This window comes from Strix uralensis, chromosome 4 (genome assembly GCF_047716275.1).
Source record: "Strix uralensis isolate ZFMK-TIS-50842 chromosome 4, bStrUra1, whole genome shotgun sequence".
NCBI classification, from domain to species: Eukaryota; Metazoa; Chordata; class Aves; order Strigiformes; family Strigidae; genus Strix; species Strix uralensis.
In genome coordinates, this window is record NC_133975.1 from 69,087,830 (window position 1) to 69,102,260 (window position 14,431).

Here is a 14,431-nt window from a genome sequence, read left to right on the forward strand (position 1 = left end):
TCATAAGGGAGGTGCTCCAGCTCCCTGATCTTTGTGGCCTCCTCTGGACTCACTCCAACAGGTCCATGTCCTTAATTATGTCCATAGTCACAAAGAAATACACTGCTTTTAAGTTTAGATTTAGCTAGGTAAACGTAGGTCAGGCTTTAAGTAGTATAACGAGAAATATCTTCATTTGAAGACTTGATCTTTTACTTTTATCTCAGTATACATTTGCTGCATTTATTATCAGGAGTTCATAAAGACAATGACAATGAGTATTGTTGCTGGAAATCATACTGAATGCAGTAAAATGTAATCACCCTGTTAAACCCTGGTAATTAAAATTACACATTCACACAACTTTCCTCTTACCTGCACATCCCTGGTATTCATTCTTATTCTCTCTGTCCCAGCACAGATGCCACCTGTATCAACTGGAATGCACCTATCCAAGAACCAGGTGAGCCTTTTCTTTTCTATGACATCTATGAAGATTAGCTTGTGAAGCCAAAAGTTTTAATTGCTGCCAAATAAATTGTAACATACAAAATACTTAGAGAAGTTCCTTCTGGGAGCTGACTCAAAGATTTTTTTTTCAAGCTAACAGGAGTTATTCATGAGTGGAATGATTGCATTGGAATATCGTCCAGTCTTCACTAGTCAGAGGTCTCATTGCAATTTTGGAAGCTTTGGTTATATGAAGTAAAGGAGAACAGTGGTTAACACAACAATCCTTAAGACCTGAGCTGTTATACAGATGCAGTGAAAATCCTTTTAAGTGGGCATTGAGCAAATTTTTCTCACTGGCATTATGACAATCAATCATACCAACACTGCAATCCAAGCAGTACCTATCCAAAATGTTTCTATGCTGTGCACCTGTATTTACATATTTTAAAATATTTTCCTAAATAATTAGTATGTGTTTCCCCCTTCTTTTATCAATAAGACATGGAACAACAACTTTGCCCTTTGCAATCTCCATGTTTTGATGAAATCAACTTGTTCTGGGATTGCAATTATGTCCTGCCCCAGCTGTGAATACTGTCTCTCCACTAATAGCAGGACAACAGTTTCAGTTCTGGGTATATCAACTGCTTTTTTGTTTTCTCCTCAAGCAGATAAGAAAGCAAAAGCTTGATGTGTCCACATCCCATTCTGAAGACTGTCTTAGAAACATCCGTTTCATGCTTACATTCATTGAACAAACACTGAGCTGAAACAGCAATACTTACCATACAAAATAAAGTCAAGAGACGAACCAGTCTTCAAAAATGGCTAGGAAACCTGACCACAGAGTCCACAGTTCATGATTTTAAACTTATACATCTTGCCTTTTAACTGGATGTAAGCTGGGGGAAAAAAACCCCATGTTTGGATGCAATCTTTCACAACATATGAAACCATTGCAATAAATAACCAATGACTGTTAAAGTGAATTGGATATGTTGTACATACATGACAATTTTCAGTAAATTATATATTAACTGTGCATGGAACAATTAATCTGTAAATTCAGTTGCGATGTTGCAATTCATTTATCCATTATATTTTCATGTAAATATCACATACAATAAAAGAAGTTTCCCAACTTTCAATAGCAATGCCTGAAAAGGATGAAAAAGAACAATATTTACTTCTAAGTTGACATTAAAATGGAAAGATAATTTTGCTTGCATACTGAAATCGAAGAATAAGGGCTGAGAATACAAAATAGACAAAAGGAAAATGCTGTTAAGTAATGTTAATTTCCATTAAGATACCATGGACAGCTATTTTTTGATAGATGGCCCTGTTTCACATATTGCAGACAACAGGAATCTTTCTATCTGCAGTACATAAGAGTTCAGATCAGATAGTGATGGGCACTGAGAACAAAATGCTGGCAGGGGTAAGGAGAGACAACCACCAGACCAGTAAATGCAAATCAGCTTTCATTACCACTATAACACCAATAGCAACGACTCTCTATTCCTTTCTAAGGGAGGAGAACAGGCTGCAAGGATATCCAGACTTCATGCTGTCTGGACACAGCCTCCAAGACACTTCAGGGAGGAATGGAGGAACACAAATTGTCAGCTGCATAATTTGGCCAGCCCTGTACCCAAACACTTTCTAACAAAATAAGGACCAAAAAACTCATCACTGTCAGTGGTCAAGACCAAAACCCATGCCTAACCTTGGGAAGATTTGTCAGAAATTATTCATTTACTTAAGGCATGCCTGCGCCACAGCCTTCCCAGGGGCTGTGCTTAGACCTTGCCACTCGAGACCACACTGAGGCAGCTCAACAGTCACAGAGGTTTCCTGCCTCAAGCAAATACCCAGGAGTCAAGTCTTGTTCCCCTCCAGAGTCTCTTCCCAGTGCTCCCAGCAGTGCCAGGACCTGTTCCTTGCCTGTCAGGGTGACTCCCCACTGCCGTTATCACTCCATACTTGTGCCAGGCACAGTGTGGGGCAGCCCAAAAAGGAATAGGGAAACTGCCCAAGAAATTGGGACCCAACTTCCATGGACCCTCCTCTGTGCCCCAGCAGGGACAGAGCTTCACTCACCCTAAGCATGTTGCAGAGGAGCTGTCAGGTATTTAGCACTTCATAAGCTCATCTCTGTCTGGATGCATGGTCCCAACAGCATGAGCTGTTGTCCTTATAATCAGCACATGCACAAGCAGCTGCAGGGCCACCTTGCAACAGCTTCCAAAATGGAAGCCCCCAGCTGCACTGCAGCCTTCTGGTCTTTCCCCAGCAGCTCCCATGAGAACAGTGTCATTCTACCCTCCAGACTGGACTAAAAGTAATATTTTGTCTCTGACTTTGTGCAGGGCAAATATTACAAATGCCAGGAAGAGAGAGGAGAGCCCCTAGCCTGCAGCAGCTATAGCAACTGCATCCTGCCTGGCTGCCCGGTGCCCATTAAAAAGACTCAAGCAGCAGGAATGACTTACAGCTCTCTTTCTCAGCACAGTTTGCAATGCAGCTTCTTGCCCTGCCCTAACAATACAACAGGGTACATGTTGATGGGGAAACACAAACCCTGTTGCATAGCAGCTGCCCCATACTGGGGGTGTGGGGGTTTATTTCCCCCCACACCCCCCCTTTTTCATACCTTCAGACTTCTTGCTCTCTTTCTGTACGTATATGTGGCTCACACAAAGACAGTTGACTCATTCAAATCATGTAAGTCTTGAGTACAGAAAAGCACTTAACTAAAAAGAAAGTGAGACAAATCTAGTTCCTCTTTCTACAAAGTGAAGCTTATAAAAACTTGGGCGTGTATCATATTTTTGTAATTCTGTGCTTGTTGCAGGATAGCTAGATAGGAACCTCCCCTCCACACACAGCTAGTTTAATATAAATTAAATTACTGGGGAAAGAGGAAGAGGGAGGGAGTTTCTTTTAGATGATCACCATTTAATCCACGGCTGAAGATAATACAGATAATGTTAGGCTTTGCTATATCAAGACACTAAGTCATACTTCCATCCTATTTACAATAGGGTAAATCAGCAGTAACTGCAAAGTCGAGTTCTACCAGTGTTGTTAGTTACAATACAATTTTCTCACACTAGGATTTTACATAAAGATTCATTTTGTTGGAGACAAATTTGGAAAATATTGTATTCCTCTCACAGTCAGGTGATGGATTAGACAGCCCCAAAGCATGTTCTGGCTCTGTCATGGTGCTGCCACACTATTTGCTTTCAGATTTAGGCAGCTTCTTAGCAGAGACCTATGAGTGTCATTTGCTGCTACCAACACAGACAGCTGGAAATGTCCCCTGAATAATGGGGAGCTTTCAGTCACCAGAAAGAGTAAAGCAGCAATTCAAGAATAACGTACAACTAAGTGAGAAAAAGGCCTGCAATTAATCAGATGTTTCAGTAATTCCTAAACACTTTTTCTTTGATTCTGCTTTCCTCAAGGATATGTAAATGAAACTTTAAAAATATACTTAATTTTTTTTCTTTGTAATGAAGATAAAAGTTCTTCTGCTAAAATGGAAGACAGACTTGTAAGGAAAATTAAAATGCAGCTTCAAGGTATGGTGATATTAGCTGTCTGCTATGCCATCTATTTATTAGGCATGGTAGCTGCCACTGATTAAACTGCAGAAGAAAACAGAGTAAGAAACTTTTGTTGATTTCATCACTCATTTAATATTTTGATAAGAACTCATCTAAATCACTGTGCAGTAACTATGTCTATAGCAGGACTATATAGAGTCTTACGAGAATAATACTAGATTAGAAAGCTGGTAGAAGTATGTACTTTGCAGGCTTCATTAAGCTTAAACAAGATACAAGCTAGTGTACTGCAAAGACAACATTTCACAAGAAGAGGCTGAAGAATTGGAAATTGTCTACTAGACAGTAGAAAACTTAATGGCAAATATTACCTTGCAAAATTATTAAGCGGAACATGCTAAACTGACAGAAGTCAATTCAAACATTCACACAGACGTCACAGTATTGGTTATCCAACTAACCACTAGCAAAGTGACATAACTGGGAAAATCTCTGAGACAAAAATCATGAAGTGACAATTGCCAATTGCCTTTGAGGATTTCAATACGACCTGCCTCAACATCTAACAACCCACACAGTTTTCTGTTATTGTCCCCGGAACAATGAAACCCCAAACTCTAAAACAGTCTTGTCAAGAGATGCTTATCTGAAATAGATGTTATTCTGGCTCCCAACTAAATGACGTTTTGGTGTGGAAGACCATTTTAGTTAACAATGAGTCAACACAAAATTAACCATGCTAAGGATTGAAAAATGGAGTATTTGATTCTCTGGCAGGTTTATTTTGCTATCCAGTGTATTGTTGCCTGTGGCCAAGCAGAGAACCTTCCCCATTGCTCCAGATGGAACAAAATGCTTCTATCAAGTTTCAGTATATCACAGTTTCAGTATATCACCTGGTGAACACATGGTCTTAAATTAACAACCTAGACTGGACACTAATCAGCTTTCATGAAATGGAAGTTCTTTCTCTAAATCGTTAATTAACTGATCAAATGCCCACTACCCTTCAAGCAATTTCTTGTTCAAAGATCTAGGATAAGAAGTGTTTTATTCATTATCTTCCAAGAACTTGGGACAAACTATTCCTGTTTGTCAGGGGTGGAGGGGGTCTGAATGCTGCAGACTGCCCCTCCCCAAAAAAACCCTACCACTCTGTGGTGTGAAATATTTTGATTCTCTTGGTGGGACATGTAAAATGTTTCTGCAGATAAACAAGCAAAAGAACTTAACGGGTTAGGGAAAAAAATGAAACTAATTTCTGCAGATGATATATACTCTTTAGAGTGAGAAAGACAATTACTTTTTACTGAGTTTCTGTAGCTTCAGAAGTAGAACAGAAGGAATTTTCCATTGGGGTATCTGGATGCTTTTTCTACTTATCATATCATTATCTCAAGCCTATTTCCTCATTCAGGAAAGTTACTTTTCCATTACAGACTCTTGCAAAATGGAATTAAGATGAGAAAATATGTATTATGAAATCAATTATAGTCTTAATGGGATTTTTCAACGGCAGGCCAGAGAACAACATTATTTTTTTAGCTTGTCTGTTATACTTCTACTATCTTATTTGAACACATAAAATATACTGCAAGAAATAAACAAGAAATAGAGAAAGAAAGAAAGAAAGAAACATAATAAGAATGTAATTACATAATTTCCACATTTGATGTAAACTGATATGGCTCTAATAAAGTAAATGGAACTACAGCAATTTTATGAACTGAAGCTGTGTCAAGTCTTGACATTATTCTGGCTAGGAGTTTTATATAGCCATCTATAATCAGGATATCTTTGGACTTTCCAGAGAAAAACTGTTTAGGAGAGGGACATTCCTTTGTACTTCACTGAACATACAGCTATAATTAATGTCATGCTGCAGTGTTTCAGAGATACTTGTTATTGACAGTATATGCAATGTGAAACAGTAAGTGGCAACTACATCTGGGTGAGCATAGACAGCAAGACCTCACATGACTTCCAGTCTATGATTTACAGTTCTCTGAAGATGCCATGTCATATGTTCTGAACAAAAGAAAACACAAATGGCTTTTCCAGCTGGGAGAGTTTAGGGTCACTTAAAGCCATTGCCAAGAAAACATATTTGAATTTTGTTTTGCTTCATTTTTAAGATCATTATGCAGAGAATTTATTATCTATTTGAAAAGGGAATGGTAAGTGAAAAAAATTATTATCTATTTGAAAAGGCAATGAGGCAATGACATAGTCAGTTTTGATAGTGATAATTTTGAAAGGCCAAAGTCAGTTTAAATGTATGGTTTCTATGGGGGTCAGCTACAGATTCCAGATGTCACTCTCAAGGCCTTTAGTCAGTCAATTCAGTGAAAAATTTCAACTATGGAGGTTTTGTTTGTATGTAGTAACTGTGGAACTGATTGTTGACAGTCTCTGTTCAGTCATAAACTGAAGATGGAGGTCTGTTACCCAGAGATGTATGTGGTATCTTGTTTGGCTTCCTCCAGATTATGCTATGCAGTGAAATTACACACATTTTTTGGTGAGAAAATCAATGATGTTTTGGGTTAGTTTAGTAATACATTCAAGCTCTTACTGGTCATATAGAATGCCTGTTTACTATATTATTTTGGTGACATGGTAGATGGTTTCTCTTTTTCTAATTTCAAAGTCAAGGGATAGTAGGCAGAAAATAAAGTTAAAATAAAGGGAAAAGCAACATCCTTTCACATCCTACTTTCAAGATATAACATCTTGGTTCCCCACTACCAAAATTTATTTGGAAATTGGAAAAAAGGTGCTTGTATAGTAAAGATGCTTAATAAAGTAATCGTGGAAGTTAAGCCAATCTCATTTACACGTGGTGAACACTAAACCAACAACAAGACAAACAACACAACTACAGCTATCACACATTGTCTAACATGGCATTTTGCAGATATATGGAGATACAGGATTATCCTATAATTAGAGCAAGTAGAACCATAGTGTCACAATGACAAGCCAAACCTACCATATCCTCTATCTCAGTAGGTCAGGATGAGTACTGCACTAATTCAGATGGAAAAATGTTTGGTTAGATTGGAAGAGGAAAAACAGGAACCCAATTGTGCTCTCAATCTTCTAGGTAGACAGACCTTAATTTAACCAATACTGATTATGTGTTTAGAGCTGGATGTCAGAAGCTGCTTCAGCGACACAGCTAACCTGTTCTATCGATGCTTGTAAAAATTATGGACTGAATGATCCATGTAATGAGATTGCAGGGGTCTTGATTTACCCATTTACCTATGTTAAGAAGTTCACACGTGATAGAGAAAGAGATACCTGCTGACATAGTGTGGCAGGTATGACACATACCTACCACACACAATCCTGCATGGAAAAAAAAGAAAGCAGCAGCTCTTCCAACACACAAGCAGCTTGTGTAGGACACAACGTAGTGCAAAAGGAAACTCCACACATTTGTGGCGAGAACTTATGCTCAGTAAGATCAAAACCATAACATTCAAAGTTTCCGTATATCTGAACTATAGGAAAAGATCAATAAGTGCTCATTGTTTAAACAAAAAAAAGGATATCCACCTCATTTACAGACCTTAACCTGTTCCTCTGCACCACAGAGAAGTGAAGGATCTGGAAGCATGCCAGTCATCTGTGCTCTTCCCTTCTGCAAACACAGAGGCTTCACTTCAGGATGTCACAGAATTCAGGACTAGGTACCACAAAAGGCAGCAGGCATCACTTTCACAGCTTCCTGGTCACTTTTTGCTTGAACTTGTACTGCTGCTGATCTGCTGAAACCAAAAAGTTGTTCATAAGGAAAGGGCTGATTTTGGTGGTTTTTTCATTTAAATGGAAAAGAAGTTTCACAGTTGTTACAACATCCCATGTCGACATTTTCTAAATGACAGGTTCCAAATTTTGGCTTGAGATTACTTTTTGCTTAGAGATGTAAATCAATAACAGTATTTTTAGAATAGTACTTTCAGAAAGGTCAGCATCAAAATGAAATTTCCCAGTTGATGTAACACCAAAAACTTTCTCAATTATTAGCTTACAAACGCTTCCAAGATTTTCGACATTTCAACCCAACTTGAGCCAGAGAAAAAAAAAGAAACCACGCTGGGTACATATAGAGTGATATACATGTAACTCTAGGCAATGAAGCAAACAGAAACACTAGACCCCCCTGACTGTCCAGAAATATTTAGTTGTAATAGAAATGTTGGAGCTGATACGAGTGGAGAATGAATATGGATGTCTGAGTGTGGAAGCATCAACAGGCAGGGCAAAAGAAAGGCTTGAGTTATTGCATATTTTGATGACTCTTACAGTAGCAGGTTATCAAAATTCCAGCACATCTATATGCAGCTTCTTCCAACAAGGAGATTCAGAGAAAAAGGACAATGAGTAAATCTTAAAGATTAACAGAAGTGGTAAAGAGTGGAGACACTGATTGCTGTCAGCTCTTCTATGGTTCCAAAAGAGCCAACCGGCAATTTGAGAAGCAGTCCAGGAGATGTGATGAGGACTTCAGTACAAGCCAGTGTCCCCATCCTTTGCAGCACTGCAAAGAATCTTCACCAGGCTGCTTGGATATGTGCATCTTGGTGCCTGAATGCAGGAGAGACCACTGGGGCACACATATCTTGGTGCCTGAGAGTATGTGGGTATAAGAGTGTGACTACAGATAAATTAAATTGGTTTTAAAATGATTATCACCTTCTCCTTCTATGAAGTCTCTCTCTCCCCGAAACCTGTTTCTAAAATGTTGCATGACTTTTTCCTGCATTAAGTGATGGCAAATGCAAGGGGAACACGTGTCTGTTGGGCCACTCCAACTACCTCTATAACAAAATGTGGCACCTCTCTGGGGTCGTTCCTGGAAGAATTCCCAAGCAGTTGTATGAAAGAAGCTTCACAAAGCTTGGTTCCCTCTACCTCTTGCAACACTGTGATAATAGGCAATGCACTATCAAATCCTCCCACAATTCCTTATGGCACAAGCCAGGGCATGCAACACAAACCAGTCATATTTTGACTCTATTTTCCTTTTTGATTTTGTTGTTACATGATCTGAAGATCCATGAAGAGTTTTCCTTATTTACTCGGATTTTCAGCGATGCAGTTACAGAGAAGATTCTTTCAAAAGACTTTGTAGATAGATCTGAAAGCATTAGGAGTGGTGAAGAAGATGTAGAAAGGAGTGACAGATTTTGCTTGTTTCCAAAAAAAAGTAAGTACAGCCCTGTTTTTCCACAGACTTGTGTGATTTTTACTACTAGTCCATTCAGGATGAAATACACAATAAATTTTACATACATAATTGATTCGTAGCTGACATTTAGATACCCAGGACCAAGATTACAATCCTCAAAATGCCCAAACTCAGTTATTTATAACTCCATAGACTCCTACATTTTGGCTTTTGCAACTGTGTAAATGCTCCTCAGTCTTCAAAACGAAAGGTGCTTCTCCACCTGTTTTTTGTGTCCAGAATACACATTAAGGACAACCCAGGCCAGGCTTCCAGACAAACACAAGCACATCCACCATCTTTTTTTTTGAAAAACACAAGAGGAATCTAGAGAATAAAGTTATGGTGTTCGCCTTTTATATGGTAGCTTTTGAGTCTAGCATTCACAAGAAAAAACATGCTGTGTGTTCAGCTATCTATATATTTTATTCAGTTCATGATTAATCTAAAGAACATACCTTAATTGTCCTTGGAGAAGGAACTGACCCCCTATCTCTTCTGTCCCACATAGTGTACTGTGCAGGTTATACTGTTATTCTTCCTCTGGTTTGAGGAATCTTTAATAATCTATTTGAATGGCACAGATTCTAAGAGTAAAGCAGGGATTTCTTACAGTCCAAGCTAACCTGTAGTAAATCAGATAGGGCACTCTTCTGGCATGATGTTAGCTGTGAACAAGATGAAAACTTTTGAAATTTGTATTAGAAAAGGACAGAAACCCTTGGACTCCCATACCATGCAAGTATTACAAATGAAGCTATGAAGAATAAAATAAAGGACCTTTCTACCCCCCTTACTTTGTTTCTGAGTAAAGTAAAACAGTGTTTTGTACAGAATGTACCAGTTTAGATGGCAGAAGACCACATGAATCCTACCCTAAAAGTCCATCCAAGTCACACCATAGGCTCCTCCTTTATAAAGGGGTTCTTAACGTTTCCCTGCCTCTGATTTCTTGTGCATGTAAAGGCATTGAAGTCTGTACAGAACTCACACTGTATCTTAATGGAGTCATGTAAGCCCTACCGATTATTGTGGGGCTAGTCCTGTGAGAGCTGCTAGGGATAGCTCAGTTCAGGTGGAGTCCCCTAACCAAACAGTGATCTGGGGGAATTTACGTACACATGTGAGGGAATCTTATACATGCTCTACCTCTTCTGGAGAAAGTGCAATCCCTTGATTTATACTTCCAATGGATTTTTCTCTGACAGGACACAAATGAAATTAAGGGACTCAAGTAATTTCCCACCCTACTATATTGGACTGACCTACATAATTACTCTGAATAATCTTTATTTTAAATGAACCGGGTAATTTATGAAAAGTCCTCCTGTATAACCTTAGAGGTACTCAGGTGCTGCTAAGAGGGGCTTCACCTCTTAAATGATGGGAATATAAATAATTTCTTTTCTGTCTTCTTAGAGGATCTTACATTAAACCAGACATAAATCTACAATGCCAACTCATCTCTATGGCTTCTATTAATTCAAATTTTACATGCATGAATGAATGGTCATATATTATAATAAAGTCTTTAGCAGTAAACACCTTCCATGTCAGAATCTTATTAAAAATAAAAAAATAATTAGAGATGGGCTTATATCTATGATTGGGAGAAAAATAATAATGTCAGGTTAATATCCATTTACTCAGGAACCTTAAACTACTTTTAGAACTACTGTGTTTTGTGGGGTCCTACATACATCTGGACATTGCTGGATAGAGTACTGTAGAATGTTCACTTAACAAATGAGTTAACCCATGCTAGGACCTGGAAATACTGATCAACCTAATTACATACACAAAGGTTTGTCTCCTAGTGACTTGTGGTCTTACATCAAACCTCATCTTCTAATTCATCAGTGCTTTTGGAAAGACTCCATTCAGCTTCCACTTATCAAAGAAAGCAGTCCATAGTAAGCTAGCTGGCAGAATAGATAATGCTTTGCCACTAACAGCACATCATAATCTGCAGAAAGAAAAAAAGTGCTAATTTTCCCATCAGAAACACAATGATAGAGTCTCACTCTGAAATACCTCTGTTTGTCATCCTAAAAGGCAAAACAAAAAACACCACAGTAAATGACTAAATAAAGTGAAAAGAGAGAAACATGTATTCAGGCAGGTGCTACCCATTTTCCACAATGATAGACATTTTTCTTACACTTTGTTCAATGGTTTTAATAAACTTTATTAGCTGAATTGGACTTCTGTACTGTTCTGCATTTGTGGTTTCACTGAAGGAGTTGAGTCTTGAGAGGATGACTGCATTTATTGAATAGAAAGGCAAGTTGTGATCTGAACTGAATCTATGTTAAATCAGCTAATGATATCTTGATCCTTAAAATAAAGAAGAAATTGATACAATATTGGTGAAGGTAGGTTTTCATGAAAATACTTTTATATTAAATTCTTTGTCACATTCAAGCTTTATGCAATTTGTAGATCTGATCTTCTATAAATTAAACCTTTAGCACTTGTTTTGAAATATGCCTCAACTAGCTTTAAAACTCTTTCTTCCCCTCAGTTCCGATACTTATGATACGCTTATGATGCTTATGCCACTTCCGATACTTATATCTTCCATTCTTCCAACTAATGAATAACTCTAACTTCCAAAGCATTTATCATTTCTTTGAGTCTATTATTCAAGACCACTGAAGTTCAGACTTCTGCAACTAATTTTAACAAACTTTCACTTTGCTTTTAAACCACAAAACAAGTGACTATTTTTTTCATGGAGTAGCATGTTGAGTAGCCAAAAGTGATAAGGCTACTGAAGTAACCTGTGTTACTTCCACACTTATTTCACTTTTAACTCTGAAAGTATGCTTTGGGAGTAGGGTTAATGCTTTAAGCTTTGCTATATTAATTTCAAGATATGTTCAGTCATAGAAAATTTCATTTGTCTCATTTCTACTCACATTTCTGAATTCTGTTTTCAGAAAGATGTCTATGAAAACTATGAATCTCTAAATGCAAATTCACTTCAACATGTGACAACAACTAATTTACCGGGGGGGGGGGAGGGAATCTTATTTTAAAATATCATTTATATATTCCTTAATTCTACTATATTACAATTACATATACTAGGTACATGACAAATCTATTTGTAGAAACATCAAAAATAAAAAAATACGTGACATATTTAAGGACTGACAACAAACATTCCCTTTCCTTCCAGCACATTTCCCATTTATAGAAGAAACACCAGTAGAATATAGACATGATAGTTAATATCCATGTATGTTGTAAGCGGACATAAGCACCTGGAAGGTTGTAGATTGTTTTCAGTGAAGTAATGGATTCCTACTAGCTTCTGCTGCTAGCCAATTTTTCAGTCTTCTCAGTAATACTCAACTGGATCACATCAAGAAAACATTAGAAAGTGATGAGAAGATTACCTGGGTTGGCTCATGAAAAGAAGGGAGGAGGGGGAAGAAAAAAAAATATTTACTTTTTATCTTTTTTCTCCCCCTTCTGAGCACTGTCATATTGAATTGTTTCATAGCTCATGCATTTCATCAGGACAAGGACCAGACTAACAGTAATAGGGACAGTTGCTGAAATTCTGCTTTAAAAATAAGAGTAAAAAATGGAAGCTCTAGCATATACTACCGAAAATGCATATTCTTTGCTTTTGAAAAGTATCAATAGAATGCTAAAAATACATACTCATAATTTTCAATGGATCAGATGTATTATGCTACTATCAGGCAAAATATATGGTAACTTATTTCCAAAGAACATATATAATAATTCCCATTCCTTTTGCATTTTTAAATAACCTGAACATAGATAAGGATACCAATATTCATAGATAAAGAGATGAAGAAAGCTAGAGAGAGGAAGTTAGATATAAAATACACGTATACACATACTACAATATTGGGTAGAATAAGAGGAAAAACTATCAAAGTTTTATTTGCCTTCCTCTATTCTGGATGACTACATTAAAAACACCACTGATTTTTACAAGAAATTCAAGGTAATTTTGAAAATTTCAAGCTATTTCTCCAAGTGTCTCAAGTTTGAGGAATTATTCATTGTTTGGAAATTTCTAAATTATATAGATAATGGGCTTATGAAATGTTACACTGTCAAATATTTGAAAGAATGGATGCATTTGCAGTGATTCAATACATCAGCTGTGATTTAATGCAAATATATGTGGAGTTATTCACTGAAAATAAGGTAACAGGGCAAAAAAATGAAGAACTATTCAGAAACTTGAAAACATGCAAATCTGAAACAAAAGCAGATATGGAAACTGATTTTGCCTCTTGCATGACACATCATGAAATCTTAAAAGAAATCATAAACAGACTATCATTCAGCAAATTATTGATAACAAATCTGACTTCTGTTACTCTAGGGACAGATTGCCATGGCCAGCTCTACAGGGATGCAAAAAAGAGGCAGAAGCGAAAGAGGCATAAAGAAGGATTTTTTCCTATCTTAGAAAAATCACTTACAAGAGGAGGGGTAGCACCCTGCAGAAAGCAATTCGCAATATATTGAAGACATACCTGTGGTTTATCATCCCTACTTCAAAGGTCTTTTTTGATCTCAATCTGATATATGTATCTCAAGGAAGCATATATTTAGCTGTTGCATTTACAACAGGAGGGATTAATGCAGCTGTCATGACACCTTCTGAGGAGCAGATGCTGTTCAGCAGTAGCTCCAGACAAAAAGAGATTCTTGGAGCTTTGGAAGTGTTTGGGGCATGACTGGCTGGAACGGTTACATTTCCCTGTGGCTAGTTTTCCGTGCAGGAAAACCAGAGAAGATAACTCACTTAAGAATAGCTATTGCTTGGAGAGTCTCCCTTCGAGGTATACTCAGCAAAGCAGAAGCTGCGAGTATATATTAGATGCTAGGTCTCTGTGAGCACTCAGCCTCCAGTGTTTACAACCCATTTACCCCTTCCAGAAGTGATGACAATTTTAGGAAGTTTGTGTGACAAACACCTGCAAGAGTGCTCCTGTCTTCTTTAATTTCTCCATTCCTTCTTCCAGCCCTGCTGTTTTTTCCCCACCTATTATATTATAGGGAAAAAAAAAAAAGAGGTCAATATGTCTCCTGGACAATTTTTATGTTTCTCCATTATACTATTCAATTATCTTTGCATTTCTGCATGGCGAAAAATCATCAGCAGACTATGCAAGCTTCATATCCTCCT

At 37.5% G+C, this 14,431-nt stretch overlaps 1 pseudogene; it reads right to left on the reverse strand.

Moving 5' to 3' along the window:
• Positions 1–577: 577 nt before the first annotated feature.
• On the reverse strand, positions 578–2,752 carry LOC141942881 (bifunctional heparan sulfate N-deacetylase/N-sulfotransferase 3-like; annotated as a pseudogene).
• Positions 2,753–14,431: the final 11,679 nt, after the last annotated feature.